Source organism: Canis lupus, chromosome 1, assembly GCF_048164855.1.
Source record: "Canis lupus baileyi chromosome 1, mCanLup2.hap1, whole genome shotgun sequence".
Classification (NCBI taxonomy): domain Eukaryota; kingdom Metazoa; phylum Chordata; class Mammalia; order Carnivora; family Canidae; genus Canis; species Canis lupus.
In genome coordinates this window covers 113,984,104-114,006,109 of record NC_132838.1, presented here as the reverse complement: position 1 = coordinate 114,006,109, position 22,006 = coordinate 113,984,104, and positions in this window count along the sequence as shown.

The window sequence follows — 22,006 nt, the reverse complement described above, 5'->3', positions numbered from 1 at the left end:
ACCCAAAGTGATCTACAGATTTGATGTTATCCCTATCAATGTTCCAGGGCATTTTAGAAAAAAAAAATCCTAAAGTTCAGTTGGAAGGACAAAAGACTTTGAATAGCCAAAGCAATCTTGAGCAAGAACAATAAAGTTGGAGGCATCACACTTCCTGACTTCTAATTATATTATAAAGCCATTGTAGGGGGCATCTGGGTGGCTCAGTCGGTTAAGTGACCAACTTTTGATTTCAGATCAGGCCATGGTCCCAGGTTCCTGGGATAGAGCCCCAGGTTGGGCTCTGTGCTCAGTGGGGAGTCTGATTGAGGACTCTTTCTCTCTCCTTCTCCCTTTGCCCTCCCTCATTCTTCTCTAAAGTAAATCTAAAAATCTAAAAAAAAAAAAAGAAAAAAGAAAGAAAGAAAGCCACAGTAATCAAACAGCATGGTCTTGAAATAAAAACAGACACAGATCAATGGAACAGAATAGAGAGCCTAAAAATAAATCCATACATATACAGTCAAACAATCATCAACAAGGGTGCCAAAATATATAATGGAGAAGGATAGTTTCTTGGATAAATGGTGCAGGAAAAACAGGATATCCATATGCAAAAAAATGGGACCCTTATCTTATGCCATACACAAAAATCAACTAAAAATAGATTAAAATTACATAAGACCTAAAACCACAAAGCCCCTAGAAGAAAACAGAGAAAAAGCTCATTGATATTGGTCTTGGCAATGATTTCTTGGCTATGACACCAAAAGCACAAGCAACAAAAGCAAAAATAAATGAGCCTAATTCATAACAAAAGAAACAATATGAAAAGGCAAGATACAGGTGAAAAATATTTGTAAACCATATATACAATAAAGGGTTAATATCCAAAAAAAAGGAACTCCTATAATTCAATAGCTCAAATATATACATTTGATTTAAAAGTAGACAAAGGTCCAAAATACACATTTCTCAAAGAAGGAGTACAAATGACCAACAGGTATGTGAAAAGGTGCTCAACATCACTAATCATCAGGGAAATGCAAATCAAAATACAATGAGATATTACCTCACATCTGTCAGAAAGACTATTATTAAAGGGAAAAAAGGAAAGATAATAAGTGTTGGTGAAGATGTAAAGAAGAAGGAATCTTTGTGCACTGTTGGTGGAAATGTAATTGGTGCAGCCACTATAGAAAATAGTATGGAGGGATGTACAGTGTGGCACATGCATACAATGGAACATTATTGACCCTTTAAAAAGAAGGAAATCCTGCCATTTGTGACAACATGGATAAACCTGGAGGACATTATGCTAAGTGAAATAAGCCAGACAGAAGAAGACAAATACTCTCTTACTTATATGTGGAATCCAAAATAGTCAAGATCATAGATGCAGAGAGAAAATAGTGGTTGCCAAGGGCTTGGGGAGGAGGGTGGGGAACAGGTAGGTGATGGGTAAGAGGTACAAAGTTACAGTTATACAAGATAAATTATCAAGAATTAATATTGTTAAATATTATTGATAAAGATAATTCTGGAAATCGATGCATCATACTGCCTCTAACTAACAATACTTTGACGTATATTTAAAATTTGTGGGGATCCCTGCGTGGCTCAGTGGTTCGGCACCTGCCTTTGGCCCAGGGCATGATCCTGGAGTCCCAGAATCGAGTCCCACCCCCATGCAAGGAGCCTGCTTCTCCCTCTGCCTCTCTCTCTCTCTCTCTCTCTCTGCCTCTGTGTGTGTGTGTGTCTCATGAATAAATGAATAAAATCTTTAAAAAAATAAAAATAAAAAATAAAATGTGCTAAGAGTGTAGATCTTAAGTAATAATAACAGTAATAATAAGGCAGCAGGAAACTCTGGTAGGTGATGGATATGTCTATGACCTTGATGATAGTGATGGTTTCACAGGTGTATACTTATCCTCAAACTCATTGAGTTATATACATTAAATGTGTGCAGCTTTTTACACATCAATCATACCTCAATAAAGTTTTTAAAGTAATTGTATGAATTGACATGTTTATGGAAAGTGTAGAGGAGTTCCAATTGTTTTTCATCCACCTCAATACTTGGCATTTTCATTCTTTCTCAGCGTAGCTATTCTGATGCGTGGGTAGCAGTCTCTTTGATCAATTTTTCCCATGTGTACTGACCTGTAGAATATCCTCTTTAGTGAAATGGTTTACTACATTTTTTGCCCCTTTTTTCGCTTGAGATGTATTTTTCTTACTGATTTGAATTTTTCTGTACATTGTGAATATATATCCCATATCAGTTATATAGATATATTGAATATATAATATAATATGTAATATATATTCATAATTATAGATATAGATCTGTATCTGGATAAGATCTATTAAACATATATATGTGTATATATGTGTATATATATAAAATATCTTCTCTGATTCTGTGGGTTGATTTTTCACTCTCTTATTGTTGCCATTGCATGAAAAATGTTCTTGACTTTAATATATTACAACTTGCAATATTTTAATTCATGGTTAATGTTTCTTGTGTCCTGTTAAAAATATCTTTGTCTTGGGGCACCTGGGTGACTCAGTAAGTTGAACTTCTGCCTCTTGATTTCAGCTCAGGTCATGATCTCAGGGGCATGAGATCCAGCCCTGCATCCAGCTCCATGCTCAGTGGGAAGTCTGCTTGATATTCTCTCTCTCCCTCACCCTCTGCCCCTCTCCACTCTCTTTCAAAATAAATAATTTTTTTTAAATATTTTATTTATTTATTCATGAGAGACACAGAGAGACGGAGAGGCAGAGACACAGACAGACGGAGAAGCAGGCTCCATGCAGGGAGCCTGACGTGGGACTCGATCCCGGGTCTCCAGGATCACACCCCAGGCTGAAGGCAGCGCTAAATCGCTGGGCCACCAGGGCTGCCCCTCAAAATAAATAAATCTTAAAAAAATAACAGTTTTAGTCCTTCCTTTCTAATTTGCATGTATTTTCTAATTTCTAATTTGTATGTCTTTTAGTTATTTTTCTCCCTTTATTTCAATAGCTAGGACCTCCAGTACAATATCAAGTAGAGGTTAATAGCAGAGATCCTTAATAACAGTATATCCTTACTGTTAGGGGGAAGATTTTGACATTTTGATATTGAGTATGATGTTTGTTGTTGATTTGTTTAGGGGGGTGGATAAGATATCCCTCAATAGAAGTTGCCTCCTGGCTTCAGTTTTCTACATGCTTCATAATGAATGGGTTTTGCATTTTGTCAAATGTTCTTTACTTACTAATTTTTTATGTACCAAGATGATTGTATGGAGGTTTTTTCTTTATTAGCATGGTAAAATGCATTGAATGTTGAAAATATATTTCATTCCTGGAATAAACTCATTTTTTCATGATGTAATATCTTTTTATATACAACTGGATTTGATTTGCTAATATTTTGTTAACTATTTTTGCATCTGTGATTATGAGAGCTTGATCTATACTGTTTTCAGTAATATCCTCATGAGATTTTGCATTCAAATTTATTCTAGGCTCACAAAAATAGTTAGGCAGTGTTCTCTTTTTTATTCGTGATATTGTTCATTTGTATTTTCTCTCTTTTTGTCTTGGACTAACCAATTTCATAAATAGCAAGATTTTGATGCAGTTTTTCCCTATTGTACACTTGTTTCTATTTCATTGATTTCTGCCCTTTATTATTTATTTCCTTCTAATTTGTTTAGGCTTGATGTTATTATTTATTTCCTAGTTCTAATTCTAGTTTCATGAAATTTGGAAGCTGAATTCTAAGCAGGGAGGTTTTTGTTGCATATAGTTTTCAATAATAAAACTTGGTTCTTTGAGGTAATAGAATTGAAACCTGGCATAAGTTAGAAAATGAAAACTAGTTAGGAAGATACCACAATAATTCATGGCAAAAATAATGAGTTGCACAAACGTGGAAGCAATATACATAGAAAGGTAATATTTCATAAATAGAGCCAAAGGCACTTGTGAATAAGTTGGATTGTGAAAGAAAGGATCATCAAAATGTATGTTTTCCTGTGTCTCCCCAGATCTATTCTCTACCCACCTACATTGCTCTGTGCCTCCAAGGCTAATCATTATGGGCTCTATCAGTGGACTACACCAGTATAAGACTGGCGAGCAGGAAGAGAGTGAAATTAGACTACATATTTCCTAGACTCTCTTTCTACCTGATTAGTCAAGGTTGGCTTTGACCCTCCCCCACACACACACCATAGGTCTCATCACTTTTTGTTTGGTAAGCTCTGATTCTCTGTGTCCAGTAACTAACTGCTCTTTGCCTGGAGATACATATATATGTGTATCTCCAATATATATTGTAATGTGATATATACATTCCTATATATGTATATATATATATATGTATACACACACACACATATATATATATATATTCCTATATATAGCAATATTCCAGATATGTGTTACAAAGAACAAGATTACCTTTTCCAGGGGCAGCCCGGGTGACTCAGTGGTTTAGCGCTGCCTTCAGCCCAGGGCATGATCCTAGAGACCAGGGATCGAGTCCCATGTCGGGCTCCCTGCATGGAGCTTGCTTCTCCCTCTGCCTGTGTCTCTGCCTCTCTCTCTCTCTCTCTGACGAATAAATAAATAAAATCTTTTTTTAAAAAAGATTACATTTCCAAAAGGACATAGGAAGAAAACACTCATTCAGGAGACTTTAGGTTACAATCTCATTGTTTTCTCTGTCAGTTCAAAACCTTATTTTAATTTTTTCATGTGAGAGACATGACTTAAGATTCCCTTATATAAAATAGGAAGTTTAATGTCATTCAAGTAAACAAAATTTGTGAGGGATCTATGATATTTGGATCAGTATGGTAGGCAGAACAATGACCCCTGCCTATCACCAAATACATACATATGTGAATATGAATGTGAATATGAATATATAAATATATATAATTCTGTTATTTTAAGCCACTAAATTTGTGGTAATTTGTTATGGCAGTAATAGAAAACTACTAGTCAGTATGCGGCTGATAGTATTCCAAAGGTAAGTGGAATTTGGGGCAGAGTCTATCCCACAGTTGGTCCAAAAGGTTTGCACATTGAAACTGTGGTCATTTATCCCATTTCTTGATGCATGCTTGACAACAGCAGAATCCCCACATTTACTGCTTAATATGAAGAGTGAGTACCGTTATTGTAGGAGGATTCTTTGGAAAGCCCTTGGAAATTAATCTGCTGTTGCAATAGCAATTTGCAAGTGATACTGTGTATATGGCATTGCAAGGATAGTGCATCATCCAAATATAAAAGATGCAAATGTGGTGACTCTTATCATACCTCTCCTTACTTCACTTGTTTAGCTTGTGCTGAAAATGGATGGAGTTTGGACAATGACTGTAGCTTATCATTAAATCAATCAGTATTCCTAATTTCTCTTTGTTAGATGATGGCAGGTTAAACTCCTAGTGGATGCTAGTAGTATAGAGGTCTCAGCTATGTCACCCAAATGAAAGTCTTTGCTGCGTTTAGCAACTCCTTCTACTTAGAAGCACAGTGTTACAGGTGTGTGGGTGGTTCAGTCAGTTGAGTGTCCTGCTCTTGATTTTGGCTTGGGCCATGATCCCTGGGTCATGGGATCTAGCCCCGCCTCAGGCTCTGCACTGGGCATGGAGTCTGCTTGGGATTCCCTTTCTCCTTCTCCCTTTGCCCATCCCCAGCCCTCCAGCTCGATCTCTCTCTCTAAAAAAAAAAAAAGAAAAGAAAAAAGCACAATGTTTATTTGATTTCTTTACAGTTTAAAGGAAACATACATACCATTTGAATGTGCTGCTCTGATCCATTTTCTGAATGACTTATGAAATAGGTAGTATTTTTAAAAAGATTTTTTATCTATTTATGAGAGAGAGAGAGAGAGGCAGAGGGAGAAGCAGGCTCCTTTCACGGAGCCTGATGTGCGACTTGATCCCGGGTCTCCAGGATCAGGCCCTGGGCTGAAGATGGCACTAAACCGCTGAGCCACCCAGGCTGTCCTTTAAATATTTTTTTAAAGATTTTATTTTTAAGCAATCCCTACAATGAATGTGGGGCTCAAACTCACAACCCTGAGATCAAGAGCCAGCCAGATGCTCCTAGCAAGTCTTTTTTTTTTCTTTCAATTAGATATAATTGACATATAGCATTGTATTAGTTTTAGGTGTATACAACATAATGATTTGATATATGCAAGCATTGTGAAGTGACTAACCACTATAAATTTAGTTAACATTCATTGCCAAACATAGCTACACTTTTTTCTTGTGATAAGAACTTTTAATATCTACTATCTTAGCAATTTTCACATATATGATATGGTATTGTTAACTATAGTCACAATGCTGTATAATACAACCCCAGGGCTTCTTTATTTTAGAACTTTTGAAGTTTGTAACTTTTGACTCCCTTCACCCATTCCTTTTTTAAAAATACTTAATTTACTTATTCATGAGAAACAGAGAGAGAGAGGCAGAGACACAGGCAGAGGAAGAAGCAAGCTCCACCCAGGGAGCCCGACGTGGGACTCAATCCCAGGTCTCCAGGATCACACCCTGGGCTGAAGGCAGCGCTAAACCGCTGAGCCACCCGGGCTGCCCCTGGAAAATGTAATCTTGTTCTTTGTAAGAAATATCTGGAATATTGCTATATCGTTTTTCAGCTCTTAGTTCGGCTACACCAAATATCTTGGAAGGACATTGCTGGAAAAAAAGGAAATAGTAAATATCAAATGTCAATAATTATTGACATTCATTAAATAAAGTTACATTTAAATCAATGTAGTTCAAAAGTCACTATGTGAAGGTAGTTCATATTATCCACTTTATCTCTTGGATAAAATTCTTTTTTAAAAAAGATTTTATTTATTCATCTAAGAGAGCGCACAATGGGAGAGAGGGACAGAAGAAGAGGGAGAAGCAGACTCTGCTTAGCGGGGAGCCTGACTTGGGGCTGGGATCATGACCTGAGTGAAAGCAGACACTTAACCGCTTAACCAACAGAGATATGGAAATGCAATAGGGGTACATAAATGGTGCTTGGATAGTTGGGTGTCCACAAGAAAAAAGTCTTTGATGTCTATCTCACACCATCCACAACAATGAAACCATCCATGTTATATGCACAAATATGAAAGCATAAATGATAAAAAATTTTATTTATCATCTTTTAAAAGATACTTTATTTATTTGAGAGAGAGAGAGTGAGTATGAGCAAGGGGGAATGTCAGAGGGAGAAGCAGGCTCTCTATTAAGCAGGGAGTCCAGTGTGGGGCTTGATATGGGACACCATCCCAGGACCCCGATAACATGACCTGAACTGAAGGTGGATGCTTAACTGATTGAGTCACTCAAGCACCCCAAGGATAAAATTTTTAGATGGCAGCAGATAAGAATATGATCATGACCTTGGAGTCTGCAAAGATTTCCTCAACAGGAAATTGGTTAAAGGTACAAAGAAAAAAAACACAATGGACTACTTTAAAATTAAGAAATTCTGCCAAAACATCTACTCAGCTTCTTTCATTTGTATAATTCCTTCAAGTAAAGTAATTTGGTACCTCCCTCCAAAAAAAAAAATTCTATTTATAATATACATGAATAATAATGTGAAAAACCAAAGAATGGGAAAAGCATTGAGTATCTCCTACAATGGACTCATACTGAGAATATGTAAAGACCTCTCAACAATAAATAAGAAAAAGAAATATCAAAAAAAAAAGAAATATCAACAGAAAAACAAGGCAACATTTTGGTTTTTATTTTTAAATAATCTCTACACTGAATGTAGGGCTTGAACTCACCAAGATCAAGAGTCACATGTTCCACTGATTGAGCTAGCCAGGCACATCAAGGCAACATTTTTTAAAAAGATTTTTATTTATTTATTCATGAGAGACACACACAGAGAGGCAGAGACATAGGCAGAGGGAGAAGCAGGCTCCATGCAAGGAGCCCGATGTGGGATTCAATCCCAGGTCTCCAAGATCACGCCAAGGGCCGAAAGCAGGTGCTAAACTGCTGAGCCACCCAGGGATCCCCAAGGCAACATTTTGAAGGAGAATTCACAAACATACATAAAGATTCTTAACTTCAGTAGTCACAGGGGAATGAAAATTAAAATCACAGTGTGATATGACTATATACTCATCAGTATGGCTAAAGGGGGGGGTGGAGAATAGACAATATCAAATGTTGGGAGAATATTTAGAGCAACAGAATTCTCACACACTACTGGTAGAAATATCAATTCATTTGTACAACCACTTTGGAAAACTGTTTGGTATTGTCTGTGAAGACTAAAGTATGTCTACCAAGTGATCCAACAGTTTTCACTATATTCTCAGAAGAAATTCATGTATAAACATCTCAAAAGATATGTACAAACATATTTACAACAACACTATTCTAATACCCAAGTCTGGAAACAAGCCAAATGAACACGTACACAAAAGGACTAAAGGACACAGGACTGCCTTGTATTTACACAATGGAAGAATATACAGATATGAGAATAAAAGAATTCCAACTACAGAAGCACCTGGCTGGGTCAGTCAGTAGAGCATGCGACTCTTGATCTCAGAGCTGTGAGTTTTAGCCCGACATTTGGTGTAGAGATTACTTAAAAATTTAAAAATCTTAAAAACTTCAACTACATGCAATAATATGTGAGTTTCAGAATCATAATGTTGAGCCACAGAAGTCAGGTGCAATGTACATACTGCTTAACTCCATCTATACAGAGCTCAAATGCAGTCATACTAATGTACAGTGTTTGAAATATGGATAGTGGTTACCTTTGGGATTAGTGACTTCACTATGACATAAAAATCAATCCTAGGATTTTGATATTAGTCTCTCTTTTTTTTTATGATAGTCACACAGAGAGAGGGGCAGAGACACAGGCAGAGGGAGGAGCAGGCTCCATGCACCGGGAGCCCGACGTGGGATTTGATCCTGGGTCTCCAGGATCGCACCCTGGGCCAAAGGCAGGCGCCAAACCGCTGCACCACCCAGGGATCCATATTAGTCTCTTCTTAATCTTGATTTTGGTTTCATTAGAAACCAAATGCTAATTGTGAGAATGTCGGTTTGTGCATTTATGATCTGGGCCTCTTCCTTATGAATGTCATACTGCCATAAAATTTATGGTGGGAAAAAAAAGACATCAGGCTGAGTAAACAAGAGTCTGGAATTTTTATAAATCTCATCTGTGTCGGAAACTGGCACGGTAATAACAAGACAATAAAGACTTATGTTTGCCTGGGGAAAAGGAAAAAGGCAAATGCATTAAAATATATGCAAGTTTGCACAATGCTCACCACTTTAATCACACCACACCTGGATTATTGCTGTTTGCCTTCTAGTGTCCTTCTTTGATCTCTGAGCAAGAACTCAGGAGGAACATCATTGTATCAGTTAGGATTCAATCAGAGAAGTAGAACCACTGGGAAGGATGTGGAATACAAGGTTTTTTAAAAGGATTAGATCTTTCATAATTGTGGGAGCTGGTAAAGAAGTCTTTGGGATGCCACGCAGGTCCAGTGCTGGGCCTGAGGTCATTGTAGGTAGGCAGGCCACATAGTCAGGATATAAAAGCTGGATGTGAAATATGAGAGAGTGAAGACAAACTGGAACCTGTGTCAGTGTCTCAAAACCTCTACCTCCTACAATGTGGGTGACCTGCTGAAGTTGGCACCAAGTCATGGGCTGCACACACACCTGGCTCAGTGCTAGGAGAAGCTGAACAAGGTCACATGGCAGGAACTGGGGCATCGTGCCCACAGGTGAGTCAGCAGATGAGCAGCACCGTGGGGAGCTGTGGCAGCACCTGGAGTCCACATTGCCCTTCAGAGCATATGGCTGTTGCTTCTCTTCCAACTTCTAAATATGGCACAAACATCGCCTCCGCCAACCCTATCCTGAAATCATTTTGGAAGGGAGTTCTTGGAATTGATACAGTATAAAACCACCACCATCATTCTTTCAGAAAAATAAATTGGATCATGTCATTCATCTGTTCAAAAACCTCTAATGGCTCCCTATCTCTTTTAGGGTAAAAGTCAAAATAGTTACACTTTTAACTCCTCCTATTTGCTCATTCTCAAGTCTTCCAGCAGCCCCACTGGTCACCTTACTATTCCCTCAACAAACCAATAACTGTCCTTCCTCAATCTTTCCTCTACCTATCTCCTTCACCCTCTATCTTCTTGCCAAAGGCCAAATGCATTATTTCATCCCTCAAGTTCTTCTGGACTCTGCTCAAATATCACAGTCTCAGGAAGTATCTCCTGACCAAATTATTTAAAACTGAATCACCTAGGGGGTGCCTGGGTTGCTCAGTTAATCAAGCACCCAACTCTTGATTTCTGCTCAGATTATGATCTCAGAGTCATGAGATCAAGTTCTATGCTCAGGATAAGTCTGCTGAAGATTCCCTTTCCTTCTCCCTCCCCCTCTGCCCCTTTCTTCCATTCCTGGGCATGCACACACACACACAAACGCACACACACACACACACACTCTCTTCTCTCTCTCTTTCTCTCTCTCTCTCTTTTTCTTTCTCTCAAAGAAATAAATTTTTAAAATCTTTAAAAAAAAAACCCTGATCATGCAGAGTGTTCATTGTCCCACTCCTACTCATTACTTTTCAACAGAGCACTTAGCAGCAGCTGAAATACTATGGTGTTATCTATTTAACATTTCTGCCACTTGCAGTAGAATGGAAACTGGATAAGAACTACTATTTTTTCCTATCACATGTATTACTATATATTACTATATATAACATCACCTATAACAGTGACTGACATATGGTAAGGGAACATTGAATATTCTTGTTAAAATGAATTAATAAATGAATGAACGAAGTAGAAATGTATATCTACCTCCTCTATCTGATCTTTAAATGAAGTAAGCTGTTACTAAATTCTCAGGCCTATTCTTTCCACTCTCAAAATGCCCCTTCTCTTATTTCAACCCTACCCAAGTTCCTATTACCAATATATGTTGTTGACAGCCAAATGTGTATCTCCAAAGCAAATCTTCCATCTATCCCCTACTTGTATATATGTGTGTGATACATCACCAGACACATGCAAGACACAGATGCCTTAGAGACATAACACACTCTATGTGCTAAAAAGAATGTGTAGTATTTCCATACTCAAAGGACAGCTTCCCAATCTCTCAAGATCAATAAATACCACCACAATCCATACAGTTGCCCAAGTCTTAGAAGAATTGTGAGCCACAATTGTGTCCACACCAGCCTTAAATAACCATTTGTAAAATGATCACTAAGTTCAATGCATACTTCTTTCTTTTTAAAAAGATTTTATTTATTCATGAAAGATAGAGAGGCAGAGACATAGCAAAGGGAGAAGCAGGCTCCCCATAGGGAGCCTGATAAGGGACTCAATCCTGGGACCCCAGGATCATGATCTGAGCCAAAGGCAGATGCTCAACCACTGAGCCACCTACATGCCTCAATGCATACTTCTTTCTAAGGAAGTTTTTCTCAAGTCCATATGCTCTCCTCCTCATGTTGATTTTCATCATCTTTATCAGAAGCATTTTCCTCAAAAAAAAAAAAAAAAAGCATCGTCCTCTCTCACCTGGTTGACTTCAAATATCTCCTGTATCTTCTTCCCAAGTTCACTCTTGCTCAATCCAATAAACCATGCTCATAATTGTTATGCAAACTGGACATTTTTAAAAAGGCTTCTTTCTCCTTGAGAAAATCCTTAAATTTTCTGAAATTACTGTTGAGATTCATTGTACAAAGTCTTAACCTAATCTGTAAAACCTGGCAAATTGTCATGCCATCTTTCAGATCATGCTTAAGTCCTTGTTCCTGGCACACAGAGTACATGGGGTTTCTTTCATTTCTTTGTATGTTCTATGTTCTTTCCTACAAATGGTGTTCAAATGTGCTTTCCCATTTACCTAAAGCATCCACTATGGCTGGTAAACTTCTCCAAAATATTCAGGAAGTAGCCTAAACTGCAGGTAAAAGGGAAGCTTTCCATGATCCTTAAACATATTATCCTGAGTTCCTCATTGTGGCAATCTGTGCAACTGCAATTATATAATTGTTTGATATCTGGATTCCCCACAGACTTTATTGGAGCAGATACACTTACTGTTCACTACTGTGTCTAACACATCAGTAGTATAGAGAATATACTTCATATACTTCACTGTATGAGATCATTGGAAGAATGAATGTTGTACAAGGCTGTCGGTTGTTGGGTAAATTCCACAACTTCCTCATCAGGAATGGCATAGCCTAGAGACATGAGGGTCACTTTTTAAAAGCAAAAAGGGACTGAGGGTTGGAAAACAAGATGTTAGAAGCACAATAGTGTTTGCAAGCCAAAACTGTGGGTTGTCAAAAAGATAAGCATACATTTCAAAAACAGAAGAGAGAGAATGAAATATAACAAAAGTGCTCACAAGTATCAGGATGGCTTTTTTGGCTCTGCTCTCTGGGGATATTTGGGAGGTTTGCCTAGTGCTGTGAATGTATTGGACTTGCTGTTGGTGCCTGTGAAGGAAAAATATCATGGATCCACTGGACCATATCATGAGTCCCAAACAAATAACATCAATAGAGGTGAAAATAACTAAACATATTGATTCTGTAATTGTGTTAATAAATCTATGAGAGCAATACCCAAGATTTGATTTCACACTGATATTTCTGCTATTCTTTAGTCCAGTCACTCTCATGGGAACAATAATATTTATCAGCAAATGAAACATCCAACTCAGGATACATAGAGCATTAATGTACTTTGGGGATTTGAATTTGAGTTCTGCCCATCTATAGTTTGTGGGGTTAATACTTAAGGCCTGGAAAGCACTCAAAAGACAGGTGGTGCTAAGAGAATTTCCCCAGGCCACTCTGTAAAAATAAGAGACAAATTTACATGTGATATCATGTAGGAAGTATTTCAACTCAAAGGCTGCCATTGTCCCAGGGATTCCTCCCCAAAGAAGAATCAAAGTATTGGCTAAAGTAAGATGGTTGATTATTTGCCCAAATGGTCTCAATCTATGTCTCCTAAAATGAGAACAGACATAATGACAAAAGAGTAAAGCATTACCCACAGTACCTATTCCAATCTGAGCAAGGATGAGCATACCAAATGCCAAGTTAACAAGAATCATTGCTTAGGTGACTGAGGTATGATGATTTTGCTCAGATCCATAGCACCTGGAAAGAAACAGAAGGAACACAGGAATGTCTTCAAGTCAAGTGAATACAATTCTCACCAAGTTTCTTTAAAAACCTCTTTCGGGATGCCTGAGTGGCTCAGTGGTTGAGCGTCTGCCTTTGGCTTGGGGCGTGATCCAGGGGTCCCGGGATGGGGTCCCAGGATGGAGTCCCCAGCTGGGCTCCCTATGGGGAGCCTGCTTTTCCCTCTGCCTGTGTCTCTGCCTCTGTGTGTGTGTGTGTCTCTCATGAGTAAATAAATAAATCTTTAAAAAAAAAAAAAAACCTTCTTTCTAGGAATCCTATACTCTTCTTATGTGCAAAGATTCGATCCCTAAATATTTTTTTTCTCTTCATCCCCTACTATACCTCCTGTGGTACTTGTAACAACTGAAATTATCTTATTGGATTACCTTATTTCTATCAAAGGAAGACAATTTCCTCCAACAGAACTATGAGAGCCATAAAAGCGGGGGTCTTGTCTACCTGTTTTCAGTCTATATCCAAGGTCTAGAACAATCTGTTACTAGTAGGCAGCCAATAAATACCTATTACATGAATAAACAAATAATGAATGGAATCATTATTTTCATGCCAAAAGTTATTATTTCAATACATCTTTTACATTAACAGATTCTTAACACAGAATGAATATTCTCTACTTAATAGTTTAAAATAGTGCATTAAGTTCACTAATTGTGTTATTTGAAACTGCATGTTCTTGCTTGATTTGAGCATTTGCTTCGTTTCGTTTATGTAGAAGCTTAGCCTACTTGAGAGATAGGTATGCAAATGTCTTATGTTGCACTGCATCCTATCCAATACTCTGTCAAACATTATCTTTCTATAAACCAATGTGACTTTTTTTTTCCAATGTGACTTTTTAATACAACTCTTGAATCAAGGACCTAAACTGAATTGAGCAGTATATTATATCTTAATAATAATACAATATTAACAAAGATATATTCCAAGACTACCCATGATTAATATGACAATGAATATTAGAAGCAATCTCATTTCATGCGGAAGAAAGACTAACATAACCTCAGGCACACAATTATTCATTATTTCTCTGACTTGGTCAATAAAATAGCAGGAAAAAGTTATTAGTCTTTGAAAATTAGATCATTTTTATGTGTAACTTTTGAAGAACATACTGAAATATTTTTGAAGTAATAATAGTAATTTGCTCAAATGTTACAAAATATGCAAAAATTTAAAATATATTATGCATGAACACTTTTCAAATCTTAGAACCAAACTAGATCAGTAATGTACTGAAAATACAAAAGTAAAAAAAAAATTAAATAGCACAAAAAAAAGTCTTGAATGAGTGGAACTCATTCCATGTTCTTCTTGAATGAGATGACACAACACGTCAAGATTTGAAACTTCCTCAAATGTGTGGGTTCAATTCAATGTCAGTCAAAATAGCAAGGCAATTTGATGGGTGGGGGGACTGAGCAATTTGTCTCAAAATTTAGCTATAATTGCACAAGAAATCCAAGTCATTTTCCCCAACACTTTATTTTTTTTAGATTTTATTTATTTAAAAGAGATTTTATTTATTTATTCATGAGAGACACAGAGAGAGAGAGAGAGGCAGAGACACAGTCAGAGGGAGAAGCAGGGTCCATGCAGGGAGCCAGATGTGGGACTCTATCCCGGGTCTCCAGGATCATACCCTGGGCTGAAGGCAGGCACTAAACCCCATCCCAACACTTTATTATCAAAGTTTTCAAATATACAGAAATGGATTCTTTTTAAAAACTAATAATAATGACAATGGATTTCCCACATGATTTCCTAGAACTTTTACAGCAATTAAAGTGTGGGTACAAATGAAGAAAAGTCAAGCATATCAATGGGTCAGGATGAAGTGTCCAGAAAAAATTATAAATAGAAAATTCATCAAATTAGAAAATAGCCGCTTGGTATGAGGGACAAGAAAAGTTGGTGAATGATTTGAAAAATATAAAGTTGGATTGCCAAATCAAATTTTAACAGACAAATAAATTTCAGGGCAAAAAAAAAATCATTGGAAAGAGCAGGAATCAGACACACACATGCAGATAGAAATAGCAGAGGTGCAGCTGATGAAACGAGTACTGTAGCTGATGACGAATTCTGCACAGTCTCTGCGCTTGAGCAACAAAATGTGAAGATGCCTCCCTAAAGTCCATGTACTCTGAGGTTCAGTGAGATTTCACCAAATCCTTAAGCCCTTGTAAGCACTGACCCTATGCTAGCCACAGCCCTGATCTGTCATATTTATTTTCAGGACTTTTATGTCCCCTGGAACACACAGCAGAAGGTAGAATGTGCATCAGATTTCTGATTATAAGACCAATACCACATCTCAGAATCCTGGTCTTGCACCCAAGTATGCTAATGGGAATGAAGACCCAGCTGTGAGAATATTCACTGGTAAGCATGCCTTCCTACATAATTGGGTCTAGCATATATTCCAAGGTGTATTATTTTGATTTGAAGATCAGAATCTACAATAACATATAATTCCTTAGTGTACCTATCTAAGATGCAGACAATGTCTTAAAATTTTTCATGAAGTGCACACATAGCACTCTCCCATATAAATAAATTTCCCAAATTCAGTCACATCCAGACAAGGTCCAGTGGAAATAGAAGACATTAATATATTTAAGATATTCTATGCATCAGGCCTATAATTTTCTCTATTATATATTTAATTCATCTTGATCCTACGCTTAAGGAATATCAGACTAGGGTTTAACCAAAGAACAGAGTAAAAATTAGGACAGAACTAATGCAGGGAAAAAATTATGGGGATGTTATAGGCAAATGGGCAAGAGGAAGAGAATGTCCAAATGATTAGCGAACATCCCTTCTCAGTAAAGCAGGCTCTACCATGGATTCTTGTGTGTTCTCATGAAAAGGCATTATCCAAACATTGTATAGATTCCCACCTCTGAATATTCACCCCTTTTCTCTCCCAGACAGTTTCTAAATCTGAAATAAAACTCCACTCACCTGCGCAGCCTTTGTGAGAAGGTAGTAGGCCCAATGTTTATCAGATTTGTTGTAGGAGGGAAAAGCTGAACCCTCAGTTACAGGCTTGGTTTTACTGACCTCATCTCCTTAGAGCTGTGATTATTATGTTATTTCTAGCATCAATGACGGTGCCTCCAAGAAAAATCTCTAAACATTTTTTTCTCAGTACACTAATTATCCAAATTAATTATGAGTCTTTCAAGAGAATATCCCAAGATGCTGCCAGAAGGAACTGTAAGAAAATATTTTTCTGCACTCCCTACAGGGATGAGGTCAAATAATTGTGAGATCTAAACAGTGAGGTCTAAACAGTGATAGGCAGTGACTCTGCCTATCTTCTGAAAATCTCTGAGGGTTATATTTCCTAAGAGAGAATTTGTAGATCCCATAGGCCTAAATGACTTCCACCTATCAAAGATTTGGTAGGGAGACAAGAGGCCTTCCAAGGAAAGAGTGTGGGGGATATCTAAACAAGACAGAAGAAGGGCACCTGGCTGGCTCAGTTGGAAGACTGTGCGACTCTTGACCTTAGGGTCGTGAGTCTGAGCCCCATGTTGGGTGTAGAGGTGACTTAAGGCAAATACATGAAATTTTTAAAAAGCAAATAAGCAAGGCAGCAGTATTGACAGAGACTCATTATAAAAGATAAAATAAATGAGATAGGCAGTGTGATGAAAGGCTAATTTACTCTGCACTTGGTGCATGGGAGTGAGGAAATGGAGGGGAGTATGGATCACTCTATCAATAAATGTAACTGTAAAAGAGTAACCAGAACTTCACGGGGAAAAGAAAGTTTAAATATTGATGATTAATAGCTGGTAGATCAGGATCTGTTAGATTATGGTAAAGACATATTTAATATTAATTAGATCAAAGCCCATTACTAGGTGAAGAAGGAGAAGAGGAAGAGGAAGAAGAAGAAGAAGAAAGAAGAAGAAGAAGAAAGAAGAAGAAGAAGAAGAAGAAGAAGAAGAAGAAGAAGAAGAAGAAGAAAGAAGACAACAGAGGAAGAGGAGGAAGGGGAAGAGAAAGAGGAAGGAAAAGGAACAACACAGGATCCATTCATTAGCAAAAAATTAATCTTAGTCTTAAAGAGGAATACATTACCCATTTAACATAAGTTTGGGAAAAAAGAATGGGTATAGGGGCACCTGGCTGGCTCAATCAGAGGGGCCTGTGACTCTTGATCTTGGGGTCATGAGTTCAAGCCCCAGTGGGGTGTAGAGATTATTTTAAAAATAAAACTTTTAAAAAAGAATGAGTGTAAAGTGAGGATCATTCTGAATTGTGGAAGGAAAGATAGGGATTTCTCAACAGATAACTTCAACCTCTCTATGATGCAGGAGACAAGTATATCTTAAAAGAGAGAAGCATAAAGATCTGAGGATAATTGAGAATATTTGAAAGCCCAGTGGCAGATAATGGTAGAAAGAGTTGAAAGATGGAATAGAAGGGATCTGCCAGGCATTATCATAGAAGGAATTCAGGTTATTGCCTGAATATTTATGCTAACACCAATCTATCAAGTTGTGTATTCAACTGCACAAAATTGCCATGTGTAGCCACAAGGGGGAAATGGACACTAGATTCAATTAATGCTGAGGTTTTTCCAGGTCACAGTGATAAAATAAGAAAAGAATTAAGAATACTGGAATTAATAAAACACTGACCAGAAAATCACACTACAGAGAGAAAGAAAGAAATATTGGGATAAATTGACATGACAGAAAACTAATAATATGTGGGGTGCCTGGGTGGCTCAGTCGGTTAGGCATCTGCCTTTAGCTCAGGTCATTATCCCAGGGTCCTGGGATCAGGCCTGAGTCAGGCTCCTTGTTTAGCAAGGAGTCTGCTTGTCCCTTTCTCTCTTCCCCCCACCATGATCTCTCTCACTCTTGCTCTCTCTCAAACAAATAAAATCTTTTTAAAAAAAGGAAACTAAGAATATGTATGTAACAGGCTTGAGAGGCAATAAGTGAGAATAGGGAACTATGCAGAAAAAGAGCCTCGGAAATCTGCATGGGGCTCCCCTAAGTCTTTGCTGAACACTATGTTGTGCACGCATAGGGTAAAACTCCATCAGGTTGCACATATAAAAGACAGGTAACTATAAACTAAACATCTCCCAGAGCTCATTCAAAGCTGGAAGTTTTCAAGTAATGACCACCCAGAAAGAACAGTCCTCACTGATCACTTTGGGCATTAGTGGAGACACCAGAGGGGTCATGCCTTACTGGTTGAACTAAATGTCTCTACAAAGAATGTTATTCTCAACCCAGTTAACAAAGCTTGAGTGTAAGCTTTGAGAGAATCAAACTGAACCACAAATAAGTTAACTGTATATCAGAAGAAAGCCTAATACTTCTTCTCTTTTTTTAAAGATTTTATTTATTCGTGAGAGATACAGAGAGAAAAAGAGAAAGAGAGAGGGAGAGAGAGAGAGAGAGAGAGAGAGGCAGAGACACAGGCTGAGGGAAAAGCAGGCTCCATGCAGGGAGCCCGACACAGGACTCAATCCCAGGTCCCCAGGATCAGGCCCCAGACCGAAGGTGGCACTAAACCGCTGAGCCACTAGGGCTACCCAATACTTCTTTTCAAAAAGAAAATAAAACCAGGCACCTAACAAAGTAAAATTGACAACGTCTGTCATTCTATTAAAAATTATTAGGTATGCCAATAAACCAGAAAAATATGCCCCTAAACAGAAGGGGGGAAAAAAAACAATAAAACAGACCCATTTATATATTTTGTTTGTTTAGTCACTAGATGCAATTAACAATGGATTACACAAAGAAGATCAGTAAAAACTATCCAAAATGAAACAAAGGAGGAAAATAAAAGAGTGAATTTTTTAAAGATAGTAGAGCTCCATTTATGTGTGAGATAATATAAAGCAGGCTGGTATACACATAGTTAAAATCCTCAGAGAAAAGGGAGAAATACAGGGCACCTGGATGGCTCAGTCAATTAAGCATCTCTCTTCAGCTCAGGTCATGATCTTAGGGTCCTGGGATTGAGGCCCACAATGGGCTCCCTTCACAGCAGGGAGTCTGCTTGTCACTCTCCCTTTGCTCTTTTCCCCTGCTTGTGCTCACACTTTCTCTCTCAAGTAAATTAATAAAATATTTGTAAGAGGGGAGGGGAATACATATTTTGGAAGGAATAATGGAAAATAAATTCCTAAGTTTGATGAAAACTATAAACTCACAGATCCGAGAAACACACTTCATAAAAACTGAAGTCCTGAAAACTAGTTAAACATAAAGTCTTAAAAGCAGCCAAAGAAAAATACACTTTAGAAGAAGAATAGGGACACAAAAGTGGCTCAGTCGGTTTAAGAGTCTGCCTTCAGTTCAGGTCATGATCCCTGGGATCCCTGGGTCCTGGGATAGAGCCCCGGAGGCCAGTGTAGGGCTCCCTGCTCAGTGGGGAGTCTGCTTCTCTCTCTCCCTCTGCCCCTCCCCCTATGAATGCATGCTTTTGAGTGTGTGCTCTCTCTCTCTCAAATAAATAAATAAAATCATTTTAAAAAGAAGAGGAACAAAAATAGGAAACGTTAATAATTTCTTATCAGAAATTACACAGACCCTAAGATAATTGAATTATATTTTCATAGAGCTGAAAGGGAAAAAACTGTCCACCTAGAATTTTATATCCAAATAAAATATTTCTCTCAAGGGAATTTAAAATACTTTCCAAAAAATAAAAATGAAGGCTTTCTCTGATGAACAAAAACAGAGAATTTATCACCAACAGAACTTTACTGGAAGAAAAGTTAAAGGAAGTTCTTCAAATGGGGGAAAAATGATACCAGATGGAAACCTAGATTTACACAAATAAAAAATGTGTGCTGCAAATGGGAAATACATAGGTAAATGCAAAAGTTTTTTCATTGTTGATTTCTTTAAAATATTATTTTTAAAATAAAAATTATGAGGTTGTGAGGTTTAACATGGAAATAAAATCTGTCAATTGCATAAAGAATAAGTGGAGAGGGGATCCCTGAGTAGTTCTGAGGTTTAGCACCTGCCTTCGGCCTAGGGCGTAATCCTGGAGTCCCGGGATCGAGTCCCACATCAGGCTCCCTGCATGGAGCCTGCTTTTCCCTCTGCCTGTGTCTCTGCCTCTCTCTCTCTCTCTGTGTCTCTCATGAATAAATAAATAAAATCTTTAAAAAAAAAGAATAAGCAGAGAGATAGAAATATATTATTGTTATTATATTACATGTGAAGTGGTCCAATATTACTTGATGGTAGACTGATAAGTTGTCTATTATAAACCCTAGAGCAACAACAGTAAAACAAGATATACAGCTAATAAGCCAATAGACATAACAATCTAAAAACAAACAAAAAACCCTCAATTAATCCAAAAAGCAAAAAGGAGAACAAACAAAACAGGGTAAAATTAGAAAAATATCAAAAAAGCTAGATTTAAACTCAATGATATAAAAAAATAAACTCAATGATATGAATAATCGCATTATAAATGGTACAAATACTTCAACTAAAAGGCAGAAAATAGTAGGCTGGATAAAAAGGCAAGACCCGGGGTGCCTGGTTGGCTCAATCAGAGAGGCATGCAAGTCTTGATCTCGGGATCATGACTTTGAGTCCACATGGGGTATAGAGACTACTTAAACAAATAAAATTGAAAAAACAAAAAGGCAAGACCCAACCATTAGGTATCCATAAGAAATTCACCTTAAAAATTCACATAAAGACATACAGAACAACTCAACATCCATATGAAAAAAAGAGAGAGAGAGAAAACCTGGACCCGTACCTTATATCATACACAAACATTAACTCAAATTTTATCATAGAACTAAATATGAAAGTTAAAACTATAATGTACCAGAGGAAAATATTTGTTTCCCCAAAATAGAACACAAAAATTACAAGCCATAAGAGAAAAAACTGGATTTCATCAAAATTAAAGGCTTTTTATGTTCAAAAATTATAGTTAAGAACATAAAAAGGTAAACCATGGACTGGAAGGAAATATTTACAGCACTATCTCTAACTTGTATCCAGAATATATAAACAACTCTAGAAATCTATAAGAAGAATACAAACAACCCCATCTTTAAGTGAACGAAATATCAGTCATGGTATTTCTTTTCTTCCCAAAGAAGATATATAAATGGTCAGTGAGCACTTGAAAAAATGTTCAATATCATCAGACATGGGGGAAACACAAAACCACAGTGAGATACCACCATACAACTACTCAAGTTGTTAAAACTGAAAAGACTGGAGATCAGCAAACATTGGACTTCTCCTGTATTGCTGGCAGATATGAAATGTTAATACCCACTTTGGAAGACAGTTCAGCAATTTCTTATAAAGCTCAACCTATACTCACTATATGACTCAACAACTTCAGTTCTACGTATTTATCCAAAAGAAATGAAAAATACGTCCACACAAAGACTTATACATGATGTTCATAGCAGCTTCATTCATAATAGCTAAAAGTTGGGAAAATTCAGGGGCTAGATAAACAAATTATGGTATATTTGTAGAATGGGACACTGTTCAGCAATGAACAATGATATGATTGAACGGAATTCTGTTCAAGAATGGACAACTGATACAATTACAATAAAACTCAAAAAAACATTTTGCTTAACAGATCAGCCAGGCACAAGAGAGTACATATTGTATGATTCCATTTACATGAAATTCTAGAAAAGTCAAAACTAATCTGTAGTGACAGAAAGCACGTCAGTGGTTGCCTAGTTGCC